This window comes from Eubalaena glacialis, chromosome 3 (assembly GCF_028564815.1).
Source record: "Eubalaena glacialis isolate mEubGla1 chromosome 3, mEubGla1.1.hap2.+ XY, whole genome shotgun sequence".
NCBI classification, from domain to species: Eukaryota; Metazoa; Chordata; class Mammalia; order Artiodactyla; family Balaenidae; genus Eubalaena; species Eubalaena glacialis.
Window position 1 is genome coordinate 136,781,061 of NC_083718.1, and position 14,155 is coordinate 136,795,215.

Genomic DNA, 14,155 nt, shown 5'->3' on the forward strand with positions numbered 1-14,155 from the left:
TTTAACATATTTGTTGAACATAGACTTTGTGCTGCTGATCGTTGGCACGAAATCCCTGCCCTCAAGGAGTTTATAGACTAGCAAGGGAGTGGTTGACAGCGTAAGTGTGCTAACTTCACCGGCTGCCGAGAAAGATCTCTGGCTGCCGCCTAAGGAGCACGTTGCACTTGGGAAAGGCTCACTGGGGCAAAGGGGAAGGAAAATGCCCTGGCAGGGCTGATGCAGGTGCTCTAGCCCACCATCTCACACAGCCCTCACATTCCTATGAGGAAGGTCTATTATCAAAAATCCTTGGGGCCAATGTATTTTGGAATTCAGATATTTCTCGATTTCAGAGCAATAGTGTGTTGTAACCATTTTCTATTCTGTACCTGATGGTCTGGGGCTATACTCCCCCCCTCCCCAGTGAATATATTCACAATATATAGCAAAACATGTATATTCACATTCAATAAAACAAACACAGACTGTAAAAAGTTTCATGTCAGTTCAAGGTAGGATTTTATGGCAAATTAATTCAGATCAATTAGATTTCACTGCTAAATGAGTTAAGAAAAAAAAATGTCCGTTTTTATAGTTTGGGGATTTGGGGATTGGAGATAAGAGATTGTAGGGCTATAGTATTTGCTCCAATGTGAAGACAAAGAAACTGAGGCTCAGAAAAGTTATGAAACTTGCCCAAGACACACAGTAAGTGGTGCAGCTGGAATCGAACGTTCATCTGTCTCCTGGCTCACCCACAGTATCACTCTGTTTTGATTTTTTTGATTCAGGTAAGAGAGCGAAGCCCGATCATGAGCAATATCATGATTTCTGAGATAATATTGGCTGCTCCGTCCTGCTTGTCTTTGTAGAAACACTTGAACCAAAGCTTTAAGTCATATAAACATGCCTGATCTTTTTGTCTGCCCGTGTTTGTAGCGTGCCATTCTTGAGCCATCTGTAGTGTGAATGATTCTGTGGTTTCAGGCACGGGGGTGCAGTTCCTACTCATGAACTTGGAAGGGGCTTTAATTAAAAAGTGATGCAGGTGACAGTACAGGCAGAGTTGCTTAGACAACAAAACCAGACAGCTCCGTTTTGTTGACCTACTTCAAACACATATGATTACTTCACTTTATAAAAAGAAAATAAAGTTCTGGGGAGAGTAGTAATCATTCCTAACAGCACCTTTAAAAGAAATGGTATGATTAGTAGAAAACACCCAACCCACGAGTAATTTAAAATGCCTGCTTCCTCAACCATAGTGCGAGATCAGATTCCCTGACCTGGCAGTCCCAACATACACACACACACACACACACACACCACAGATACACAGACGCACAGACCCATACACACATCTCTCTCACACACACCACACATACACAGACACACATACTCCTTATACACACATCTGTCACACACACCACACACACACACACACACACACACACACACAGATGATAAACATCCTATGGATGGTGAAGCTTGGTTGAATTTGTTCTTCCGGTCCCCTCTGCTGGGCGGTGGAGTGCTAAACTCCACTGGATGTTACTAACCCCAGCTAAAGTCAGCTGGCCAAGGCTTTAGTATTGTCAGGCTTCATGACCACATGACTTATCACCACTTTTTGGCTTCCTGGGGTGAGAATTCACTCCAGGTCAACAAAGATGGTAATATTCCTTCCGTAGTTAAGCCTTTCAGCCTCTCCTCACGACTAGGTTTTCACCATTGTTTTGTCTCTTGACACAAAAGATGACATGCCCAGAAAATTCCCTTAACAGGTCAGTTTTGTGTTCCTCGCACTTCTGCAACAAGGAAGGAAATAACAACTTACCTAAAACAATCCAGAGTTTTCCATTCAAATTGCAACAATGACAGTTATGATGATTCCTAACTTTATTGATTGAGAGGCTACTATGACCCAGGTGACATAGCATGCTGTGTGATTTATCTTGGGAGAATGAGAGCGATCAAATTACAGCTTTCAGGACTGTATTATATTGTATGCAAATACTAATAACTACTTAACATAGCATTGTCATGTGCCAGGCACTGTTCTAAGTGCATTATATGTAATCCTCTCACTGTAACCCATACAACAACCCTATATGGTAGATACCTATGTTATGCCATTTTACAGATGGGGAAACTAAGACCCAGAGAGGCTAAGTAACTTGTCAAGGTCACACAGCTAAACAGTAGTGTAGCTGGAATTATGATTGAGACACTCAGGTCCTAAAGTTCATGTTTTTCCTGCTACTGTGAGAACGTTGTTTCTCTAGGGATGAGGTCTATGTCTTATTGTCCCTGCATCCCAGCTCTCAGCATTGTATCTGGCAGAAATACATGCTTAACACATGTTCAAAGAGGAAGGAAAAGATAGGGGGATGGGAGGGAAGGAGGACACCTGTTTCAGAGACATACCTGCACAGTGCTCCCCGTGGAAATGAAGGTCCGGGGCCCATTAGTAATCAATGGCATTTTTCTGAGAGAGAAGAGTTGATGGATAGATCTTCGGGGGTTTGCTTTCATGAGCTGTCTGCTGCAACCCCATAAAGGGAGGACCCTTTGCAACTTTACCAACGACCAAAGGACAGAGCCTGTCAGAATATGCTCATGATCCCAACAGCAGGATTAAAAGCCTCTCCACGGACGGGGGTGCAATATGGGGAGCACAGAAGCATAGCTAGGTAGGGAACAATCATTCTGCTGGGTCCATTCTCTAAATAACAGTATTTTCTAATATTTGTAAAGAAATATTTAGATCTAAAGATTGTGAAGACCATGCTGATGCAGAGCAAAAGCCAAACTGTGCAGAGAACTGGCCCTCTGTTTCCTCAGTGTTCCAGAATATCAGTCATACCTAATTAATGTAGGTAGCATGTTTTAGAGGAGTTATTTGTTTATATCTGTCTCTCCTGCTAGCCCAAGTATTCCTGAGGTTCAAGGACCTTGTTACTTATCCTTAGTATGGTGTAAGTGGTTAAACATGAGACTTGGGGAGTCAGATTACCTGAGATAACATTAAGGCTTCCTCATTTACTGTGTGGCATTTGGCAAGTTACCTAACCTCTCTGAGCCTCTCTTTTCTTATTTGTTGAATAGGAAATAATGTTTTCCATAAGGGAACTTCACCAGCTTCTGAGCAAAGATCTCTGGCTGCCTGGGAAAAGTCTTACTGGGGGGAAAGGAAAAAGAATGGCATTAAAGTAGGGTTCTGCATGCATTACTTCATGAAACCTTGATGATTAAGTGAGAGATTCATGTAAATTGCTTAGCACAGCGCTTGGCTCATACTGCATGTGACAAAGACTGTTTCCTAGTACCTACACTCCCCTTCTTTCTTCAGTAATAGTGTCACCAAAGTTTTAGTGGGGTGTGTGCCTGGTTTCAGAAAGAAGGCTCTGGAGAACCGTGAAGAAATGGTGGGGTGCATGTGGCTAGGGGCAGATGTCCACTTGGCCATGGCCAAGGTCAAGGTGAGAGGAATACTGAGCACCCTGTCAGCGGTGGAGAGGAGTGGTGAGCACTAGGGTGTTTCTGGGGCAGAGTCAGCCAGATTTTATGAATGACACAGGGAGAGAAGAAGGCAGGTGGCAGGGAGGGGAAGAGACCAGAGGATACCGGGTTCTCAGCATGGTGACTAAGTGTGGGGACTTAGTAATTAATAAGTCACTGAGCTAGAGAATGGAGGAGGAGGAACAGGTTTGGGAGGCAGGTGATGAGTGCAGTTAAGGACACACTGGGCAGAGGGGCCTCGGGGATGTCCCATCCAGAGGTCCAGCCAAGTTCCTTTGTTCGCTGCCTCTGTGGAATGGCCTTTCATCATCAATATGAATCCTTAAAAAGAGAGTGGCATGGACATATATACACTACCAAATGTAAAATAGATGGCTAGTGGGAAGCAGCCGCATAGCACAGGGAGATCAGCTCAGTGCTTTGTGACCACCTAGAGGGGTGGGACAGGGAGGGTGGGAGGGAGGGAGATGCAAGAGGGAAGGGATATGGGGATATATGTACATGTATAGCTGATTCACTTTGTTATAAAGCAGAAACTAACAAACACACCATTGTAAAGTAGTTATACTCCAATAAAGATGTTAAAAAAAAAAAGGGGGTTTTGCAAAGAGCACTGCAAATGTTCTGTGCCTGGAAGATCAAAATAACCCGCAGAGGGAGCAACTTTCACACACACACACACACACACACACACACACACACACACACACACAGCCTACAGTCAGCCCTCAGGTGGCTCCCCCTGCCCCTCCAGGTCTGCTTTCCAAGCCTGCAGCTCAGCCTGGTCTTGCCCCACACCAGGCTCCCTGGGTGGGATACAAAACATGTGTATCCACAGCACAGAAAGACCATATCTACCTCGTCAGCGATGGTTTCTATGGAACGTTTGGTCACAGTGTGCAAGTTTTTGTTTTACTGCAGAGTCGTTTCCGTGAAAATAGCCAACGTGATTATGTTGAATTGCACAGCTAACGCTGGAGCTCTCCCCATTGCAGTTCTGCTCTCTGCAGACATTTCCCTGCAATTCTATTTTGCACCAACTCCATGCAGGCTCTTAAAAGTCTTGTAAAACTACGAAGGGCCTGAAGCAAGTGTGCTACCCAATCCCCTGACCGCAGACCAGGGAGGTCAAACTGCAAGGATGGATGATCTTCTTTCTCAGCAGGGAGTTTTAAGAGGTCAAATCACCACCTTGAAGACCCAGCCCAGTATTTAATGAATGCTTGTTAGTGCCTGTCACTAAACAAAATATTGTGTATGTATTATCTTATTTAATCCTTAGACCTAAAGAACAAGGCAGGTAAGATGAGGCTCAGAGAGGGTGAGGAACTTGCCTAAAGCTGTACAGCTAATAAATGGTAGAGGTGGGATTCCACTCAAACCTGTCTCACCCCAGTTCTCAATGCCTAACCACTGGGCTGAACTGCCCTCCACTGTCAGTCCAGGGCTGCATTCTCCCGGTGATAGGACCACAGTTAGCATTGCTGTCATTTAGTTCCAGGTCCTCTAGCTCAGTTTGCCCTATTTTCCATGTGTTGTTCTTCACATCTGGACTGGTTTACTGAAAGGGATGTGTGTGGTTTCCTACCATCCACCAAGTGTTAGAAAAGGAAAGGTCTTGGCCATAAGGAAACTCAGAAAAGATATCTCTGGCTCTACTTGCTCTCCTAGAAGTGATGAGTGGGGTAGACAGTGGTGACCAGTGTCATGCTGGCTCTGTGAGAGTCGCCACTTGGTGAGCTCTTTGTGCAGGTGACCATCGTACCCAGCTCGGGGCATAATGGTCTTAAGATAGAAAAGCTATCTATTTGGGTCCACATCAGTGTACTTTTTGTAAAGCAAATCTGGGCTATGAATGTTTAGAGTTCTGAGGTAAAACAAATGAGAAAGGATGGACATGTTTAGAAGAGACTTTGATAGTTCTGTTTGTCTTCTCTCTGAATTATTTGTTTCCTCTGAGTTGCCCTCTCGCTTTCTCTTTGTTTGCCTCCATCACCATCTTTCCCGGTAGACGCTGAGTTGTTAGAATGGAACAGGCTAGGTTGCAGTGCTTATAGGGTCGCAGAGGTAGAGGAAGAGTGAGTGTCGAGGTAGCACCCCGGCTTTAAATGCTTCAGCCCAGAAGCAGCACACGTCACTTCTGATCAAATTTCACTGCTGAGAGCTAGTTCCAGGGCTGGGGAAAGTGATCTCTCCCTGTGCCCAGGCAGGAGAGGAGAAAGGGACCTGGGGAGCACTGGTGATCTCTATCATTGAGACTTTCCTTTGATGTCTACTGATAGTTGTTGACATGATTAGGTACAAGGGGAATTCTGGTAAGATGTCATGGTAATGGTGCAGGGTTGTTTGTGAGGTTTGTTGGGTTTTTTTTTTAATTTTGTCAAGGTGTGATTTATATATCATAAAATTCACCCACTTTCAGTGTACAATTCAATGATTTTTAGTAAATTTACCAATTTGTGCAACCAGGTAGTATAGCAGTTTTTGAATCTCCTTGAATCCCACCACTAAAACATTCACAACCACTAGGTTAGCAAAACCAAAACCCCATGGACAATACCTACTACCAAACCTGACAAGCAGTGTTTCCTTGAACTCCAAAATTTGAGTCAGTAGGAACAAGCTGCCAATAATTGCATGACCCATCTGATATCAGAAACTGCAGAAGGAAGAAGAGGAAAGGTAAAGGGGCTTCTGATGCCCCTAAGAATTGGAGGACCCCCCCAACCACCAAAGGAACTCACTGGAAAGTTCCACAGGTGTTGGGCTGCACCCCGCAGGCCTACAAGGCCTGTGCTTGCCAGTTTCAAGACCAAAGAAAGAGCCCGGAGTCAGCGGCAGAGACATCGATGGTTTAATGGATGGGGGAGCTTACACATCTGTAGCAAGGTCCTGGAGAGATACCCCACCTTGTACGGCACACAGCGGGCAGGACATGATGAAAGTCTTTGCTCCCAGGGGGGAGGAGAGATTACCAGTTATAGGGGAATAGATGTCAGGTGGGCTCATTAGTTACCAGGGAAACCAGCAGAGGGGCACACCCCTCACCACCCCTTTGACAAGAACAGTCCCTAGCTGGGGCCTGGGGCAAGTACGCAGGAAGGTCAGTCATGTGCGTAGGTGTAGGTGAAGCAGGCACTGGTCGGGCAGGGGATGTACGGAGAGCAAGAGAACAGCCATCTGGAGTGGCCTGACCATACAATGGGCCATTTAGAGAATGGAGGTAAGGCTGGGGTCTGGTTCAGGGGAGGTTGTAATGCACACATGAGTACAGGATGACTATGGGAAGATCTGATCATGCTGGTGGGGTCCAGGGGTCCCAGAGTCCAGAGGTCCAGACTCTATGAACTCTTAAAGCCAACAAGCCAAAGCACTCTTCCAGGACGAAGCCCCACCCAGAGGAGAAAATGCTGGGAGTGTCATCCAAACTGAACAAGTCAGGGCAAACAGGCAAAGAAAAGTGATGTTAAAATAAAGGGTGGGGAGGTTAGAAGGGAAGAGGAACTCAGAACGTACAAGGTCATATTTATAGCTACTTCATGAAATCAACAGAAAGGGACGCTGTAGACTGTGAAACTAGAAAAAGCTCTCTTGTTTTTAACTCCTGAAAGTAGAGGGGAAACTCCTTTCCCTAAAAAATGAGCCACAGGAAAGGACTGTAGTCAAATACCAACAACATTATTATAAGTAAAAAAGAGAATAAGAAGCAGAATAATACAACCACGACAATGAAAAAATATCAAAAAACATGCCACAAAGAAGATTAAAATTGTGATCTAATATTTCAAGATGAGCTTAAAAAATAAGAAAATAATAGAAACTATGAAAGACAACATAAATCAGAATGAGAAAAAAAGCAGGATGATTCAGGAAAAGGAAGATTTGAAAAGAGAAATGAAAGAATTCAAAAAAGAATTGGAGATAAAAGAAAAATCATTTCAGAAATAAAGGCTAAACTAGAAGGACAAGAATAAACAAACCAAATGAAAAGTGCCTTGAGAGAAATAGAAATGGAAAATGGAAAAAGTTTTTAAAATCAAAAAGGAAAAATAAGAGATAAAAAGGGCTTGAGGGAAAGTAACAAGCAGAGAAAACAAGCAAAGAATATCCAACGTACCTATTAGAGTCCCCAGAGAAGAAAACAAAAGAATGAGACAAAAAATTATTAAAAACTAAAATACAAAAAAAACTTGAAATTAAAAAAAAAAACACCTTAAACCACATATTGAAAACAACAAGAACCTACTATATAGTACAGGGAACTATAGTTAATATCTTGTAATAACCTATAATGGAAAAGAATCTGAAAAATTATATATATAATATATATACTATATATTAATGTACAGTATAAAATTTTTATTATATATAATATATATAGATAACTGAATCACTTTGCTGTATACCTGAAACTAACAGAACATTGTAAATCAACTATACTTCAATTTTAAAAGATTTTTTAATTTTTAAATTAAAAAAAACACACATATTGAACAGACACACGGCATAAATTGGAAAAATCAGCCCTCAATAGCTCCACACTGAAACTATTGAATTTTAGAGAAAAATCTTAAAAATCCTTTGTGCAGCCAGACAAACAGAACAAGTATTTTATAAGAGAAAGAAAATCAGATTGTCGTTAGATTTTCAACATCAATGCTTCATTCCAGAAATCAATGGAGTAACTTATTTAGGATATTCAAAGAACATGTGAGTCAAGAATTTAAAATCCAGCCAAATTGATCTTCAAATATAAAGTCAGCAAACATCCTGTTATGAACACGCAAGAACCTGGGAGGCAGTAGTACTTCTAGGAGTCTTTTCCAAGGAATCAAAGAAAGCTCTTGCAACCAAAACGGCTGAAGAGACAATGGCATAAGAACTGCTCAAGTAGGCCAGATAACAAAGGAAGATTAATGATAGAATTAAATACATCATTTGGCAACCCCAGATGAATTAATAGATCTGTTTGTTCAGTGATCATCAGTGGCTGCTAACATCACAAAAAGAGAGACAAAGATAAATTACATGCCCCGTGATGGAACTACACAACATAATTAATGAAGTAGACTTGAAAAAGAATGAAACGTATCAAGCCTCTAAAGCTAGCTACCACTTCACAGGCAATACAGAGAAACATCACAGTCACACCACAAGGATGCAATCAGCAAAATTCAATCTAGAGGAAACGCTATAGAGCAAGTAGCACAATTTCTTTAACAATTTTTTCAGTTAAAAAATAAATGGGATACCATATGATATCACTTATATGTGGAATATAAAATATGACACAAATGAACTTATCTACGAAACAAAAACAGACTCACAGACATAGAGAGCAGATTTGGGGTTGCCAAGGGGAAGGGAGGGATGGATTGGGAGTTTGGGACTAGCAGATGCAAACTATTATATATACAATGGATAAACAACAAGGTCCTGCTGTATAGCACAGGGAACTACATTCAATATCTTGTGATAAACCATAATGGAAAAGAATATGAAAAAGAATGTATATATATGTATAACTGAATCACTTTGCTGTACAGCAGAAATTAACACAACACTGTAAATCAACTATACTTCAATAAAATAAATTTTAAAAATTAAAAAATAAATGGGAGAATTAAGAGATTAAAAAAAATAATCAGAAGATTTACAAATCAAGTTGTAAATCTTGTTTTGATCCCAACTCAAGCTAACAAACTCTAGGGAAAAAAATTACAGAAAAGTCAAAGAAACATGAACATTGACTGGATATTGATGATATTAAAGAATTTTTTAGGTTGATATTAGTATTATGGCTATATTTTAAATGAGCAGCCTTTGTCTTCGGAGACTTATAGTGAAATATTTACAGATAAAATGATACGAGGTCTGGGATTTGGATCTAATTAGCCTGGGGTCAGGGTCGGAGAGTAGATGAGAGTAAAGAAGAAGCAAGCTTGGCCAGGAGGTGATCATTGTTGACACTGAGAAACGGGTTTATGCTGGAGTCTCTCTACTTCTGAAATATTCTGTAATAAAGAAATGTTCTGTATTTTTCATTTGTTAGAATTTCAAAGTTTTATTGTAAACAAACATTCCTCCCCTTTAATTTTTTTTTTCAATTTCATAGAGATTTTTTTAATTGAAGTATAGTTGAGTTACAATGTGTTAGTTTCAGGTGTACAGCAAAGTGATTCAGTTATATATATATTCTTTTCTTTAAAATTTATTTATTTTATTTATTTATTTTTGGCTGCATTGGGTCTTCATTGCTGTGCGCGGGCTTTCTCTAGTTGCAGCGAGCGGGGGCTACTCTTCGTTGCGGTGCTTGGACTTCTCATTGCGGTGGCTTCTCTTGGTGCGGAGCACAGGCTCTAGGCACGTGGGCTTCAGTAGTTGTGGCTCGTGGGCTCAGTAGTTGTGGCTCACGGGCTCTAGAGCACAGGCTCAGTAGTTGTGGCGCACGGGCTTAGTTGCTCCACGGCATGTGGGATCTTCCCAGACCAGGGATCGAACCCGTGTCCCCTGCATTGGCAGGCGGATTCTTAACCACTGCGCCACGAGGGAAGCCCCTATATATATATTCTTTTTCAGATTCTTTTCCTTTATAGGTTATTACGAGATATTGAATATAGTTCCCTGTGCTATGTAGTAGGTCCTTGTTGTTTATCTATTTTATATATAGTAGTGTGTATCTGTTAATCCCAAACTCCTAATTTATCCCTCCCTCTCCCTCCAGATTATTCTGTATTTTTTTTAAACATCTTTATTGAAGTATAATTGCTTTACAATGGTGTGTTACTTTCTATTTTATAACAAAGTGAATCAGTTATACATATACATATGTTCCCATATCTCTTCCCTCCTGCATTCTGTATTTTTAAAGAGAGAAAGACAGTGCACACACGATTGAGAGAGAGAGATTAGGAGATTATGGGAATAAAAAGCGAATTGGGGGGCTTCCCTGGTGGCGCAGTGGTTAAGAATCTGCCTGCCAATGCAGGGGACACAGGTTCGAGCCCTGGTCGGGGAAGATCCCACATGCCGCGGAGCAACTAAGCCCATGTGCCACAACTACTGAGCCTGTGCTCTAGAGCCCGCGAGCCACAACTACTGAGCCCACGAGCCACAACTACTGAAGCCCACGTGCCTAGAGCCTGTGCTCCACAACAAGAGAAGCCACCGCAATGAGAAGCCCACGCACCGCAACAAAGAGTAGCCCCCACTCGCCGCATCTAGAGAAAGCCTGCGTGCAGCAATGAAGACCCAACACAGCCAAAAATTAATTAATTAATTAATTTTTTTTTAAAAAGTGAATTGGAAGTTCTGGGTGTGGTTTCTACTGACCTGGGGCTTCACTATAAAGTGATTTGCTTCAGCCATTTGATGGCAAACTCCTAATATCAGTACCTTTCAGTCTTTTAAGTTGGTCAGGTTATATTCTCCAGAATAGATTCTTCCTATTACTAGACATAGATGGTAAAGATCTGGCGACCAGCTTCGTGGGAGCTGCATGAGGAATTGTGGGGTGAGGGCCTCAGCATTTCATTGTTAGGGTACCGCCATCCTCACCTGTGCCTGGGGTCCCTCCATCCAGAGACCCTATGTTTTTGCTTCTCCAGAAAATAAACCTGTAACCTTCTGCTTGGAGAGGGAAGCAGCAGTCATCCAGCAGTCCTGGATAGGGGAGGGGACCTACAGGTCTAACTACTTCTTAAACAGCTGCCAACAAACCCTCCTTATTGTAACACCTATTTTATACTAATTCTTGATATTCCAGGTACCACAAATTCCTGAACCTTTTCAAGATTCTGCAGTGAAAATAAAGTTGGTTCTCAGCTGTCAACAAAAAATTAATCAATAGTCCCTCTAAGAAAGAAGTGGAAAATTTATTTGAGCCAGCCTGAGGATTAGAACCTGGGAGACAGTCTTTCAGAAAGCTCTGAGGACTGCTCTGCCTGCTAGAGGTCAAAGCCCAGTTACATACGTTTTTGAGACAAAGGATTATACATCAAATAACGTACTGACAGTTCACACAATCCAGATCTACATGAACCAGTAGTGGATCACCGTGACCCCTTATAGGATTAAGAGGGAAGGTTATCTCCTAATGAGGTCTGGTTAATGTGGATGCACAATACACACTAAAGGGGAGACAGGAGGCCCAAATGGGCAGAGAAAATTTTTAGGCTTAAATTTTTTTTGTCTTGCCATAAAATATGAATTTTATTTCATCACAGCTTTCCCCATCGCCAGTTTAGAATTCTACTTCAGTGAATCTGTTGAGCCATTTATCTCTCATTCATCTGTGTTCTCTTCTTTTACTCTCCTGGCCATGCGAGTCTACAGAAAACACACACACACACACACACACACACACACACACACACACACACACGACATTTTTAGCTGGGTTCTGGGAGAGAACAAAAAATGAAATGTGTATACCAATTTACTCACCCTTTTCCCCTTTCTTTATTCTTTAATTCAAAAACAATAATATAAATACAGAAAAGTACATACAAGTATGTATAGTTTAATGAATAATTATAAAACAGGTCCATGTGACCACTACGCAGGCCAAAAACAGAACACTGCCAGCACCAAGGAACCTCGGTGAGCCCCATCAGATGCCAGCCCCGTCGCCACCAAGGGCAACCTCCATCTTGACTTTTAAAAAAATCCTTCACTTGTTCTTCATTTATTTTTCACTTTTCTCTACAGTAGCCATCTCTACACCATATAATTTAGCTTTGCCTGTTTAGGAACTTCTTTTGATGGGAAACATACTATCGTATTCTCCTGTGTCTTGCCTCTTTCCTTCAACATTACGTTTGTGAGATGTATCCATGTTGCATGTAGCTCTGATGTATTCATTTTCTTTGCTGTTATTCCATGATGAATGCACGGTAGCTTTGTTTTCCCATTTTATTTTGTATGGACACTGGACTGTTTACAGTTTGGGTCTATGATGCATAATTGTGCTGCACACATTCTTGGACTTGTATTCTTGCACATTTACACAAATTTCTCTAGCTATATGCCTAAAAGTGAAACTGCCATACGATAAGATATGTGAATCTTCAACTTACCTAAAAATTCCCAAGGTGTCTTCCAAAGCAGGCCACCTCATTTTACAATTGGAGGGGGTGTCACCCCCCCAAGTGTCCTATGCAAATGGCACACTCTTAGATGTAAGATGAATTGGCGACTTTTTGGCTCTGTCAATTTGTTCTCCCACCAGAAGCTTTTGAGAATTATTCCTATTCCATGTTTTGCCAGCTCTTGGAATTTTCAGACTTTAAAATTTTTGTGAATCTGGTGAGTGTGTAATTATGTTTCAGTGCATTTCCATGGTTACAAGTAAGACTGAGCACATCTTTTTTTTTTTAAATTAATTAATTAATTTATTTATTTATTTTTGGCTGTGTTGGGTCTTCGTTTTCTATGCGAGGGCTTCCTCTAGTTGCGGCAAGCGGGGGCCACTCTTCATCACGGTGCGCGGGCGTCTCACTGTCGCGGCCTCTCTTGTGGCGGAGCACAAGCTCCAGACGCGCAGGCTCAGTAGTTGTGGCTCACAGGCCTAGTTGCTCTGCGGCATGTGGGATCTTCCCAGACCAGGGCTCGAACCCGTGTCCCCTGCATTGGCAGGCAGACTCTCAATAACTGCGCCACCAGGGAAGCCCTGAGCACATCTTATGTTTATTGGACTTTGGATTCCTGATCCTCCCTTTTTTAACGTTATTTTGAAAATGTGTATTTGTTTCTGTAATCTAAACCACGTAGTTAAAACCTTATATATTTGACACAGTGTGTTATCCCTGTAATGACTCGGGGTGGGGCGAGTTTACTGTTTCTATGCCAATATATGTTAAATTCTGAATAATGCCAACTCAACATAGAACAGTTGGATTCTTTGTCCAGCGTTGACAGCACAGCTAACAGTTTTGTTTATCTGTAAAAATACAACTAACTCCATCCTTTAACTCACAGAAATCTGATTTCTTTACCAATTTGCTCCTTAAAGTGCTTTGTAAAAGGTTTTCTGGGACTTTTTGTAATCAAATGGTCTCTGACATTGCTCATCCTTCTTGGCTGTTCTGTAACATTTGACGCTTTATGCCTCCCTCCTTCTCTCTATTGGTTTTCCTCCTATCTGGAGACTCTTTCTCTTTTTCCTCCCCCATCTCGTCTCTCTAACATCCAATCAATGTTGGTGTTTTCCAGTGCTATGTCTTTAGACCCTCTCATCTCTAGTAAATATCATTAGCCCCACAAGCCAACTCTAGTCCCTGGGAAAATTCCCCACCCCCATCCCACATTCACGGGGATGAGCCTTTAACAGGTGTGTTTGTATTGCCTTCCCTCCCTTAGCTGATTGGCCCAGTGTGGACAACAGACCAAAGATGGGTCAATCAGATTCCTGCTCCCCCAAATTAGGGACTGAGACCCAACTCTGAACTCTGGCTGGAATTGTGACATGAGAACCTCAGAGCCAGAGGCAGCCTCATTCTAACAAGTGGGCGAAGAAGTGAAGACAGCTGTCAGGGAGAGGACAGAACAAAGCACACAAGCACAGAGTAGCAGAGACAGAGACAGTGAGAATTCCTCACATGATGCTTTGGTTCCCAGGTTCCAGGCCCATCCTCACCCTTAGGTCCCATGA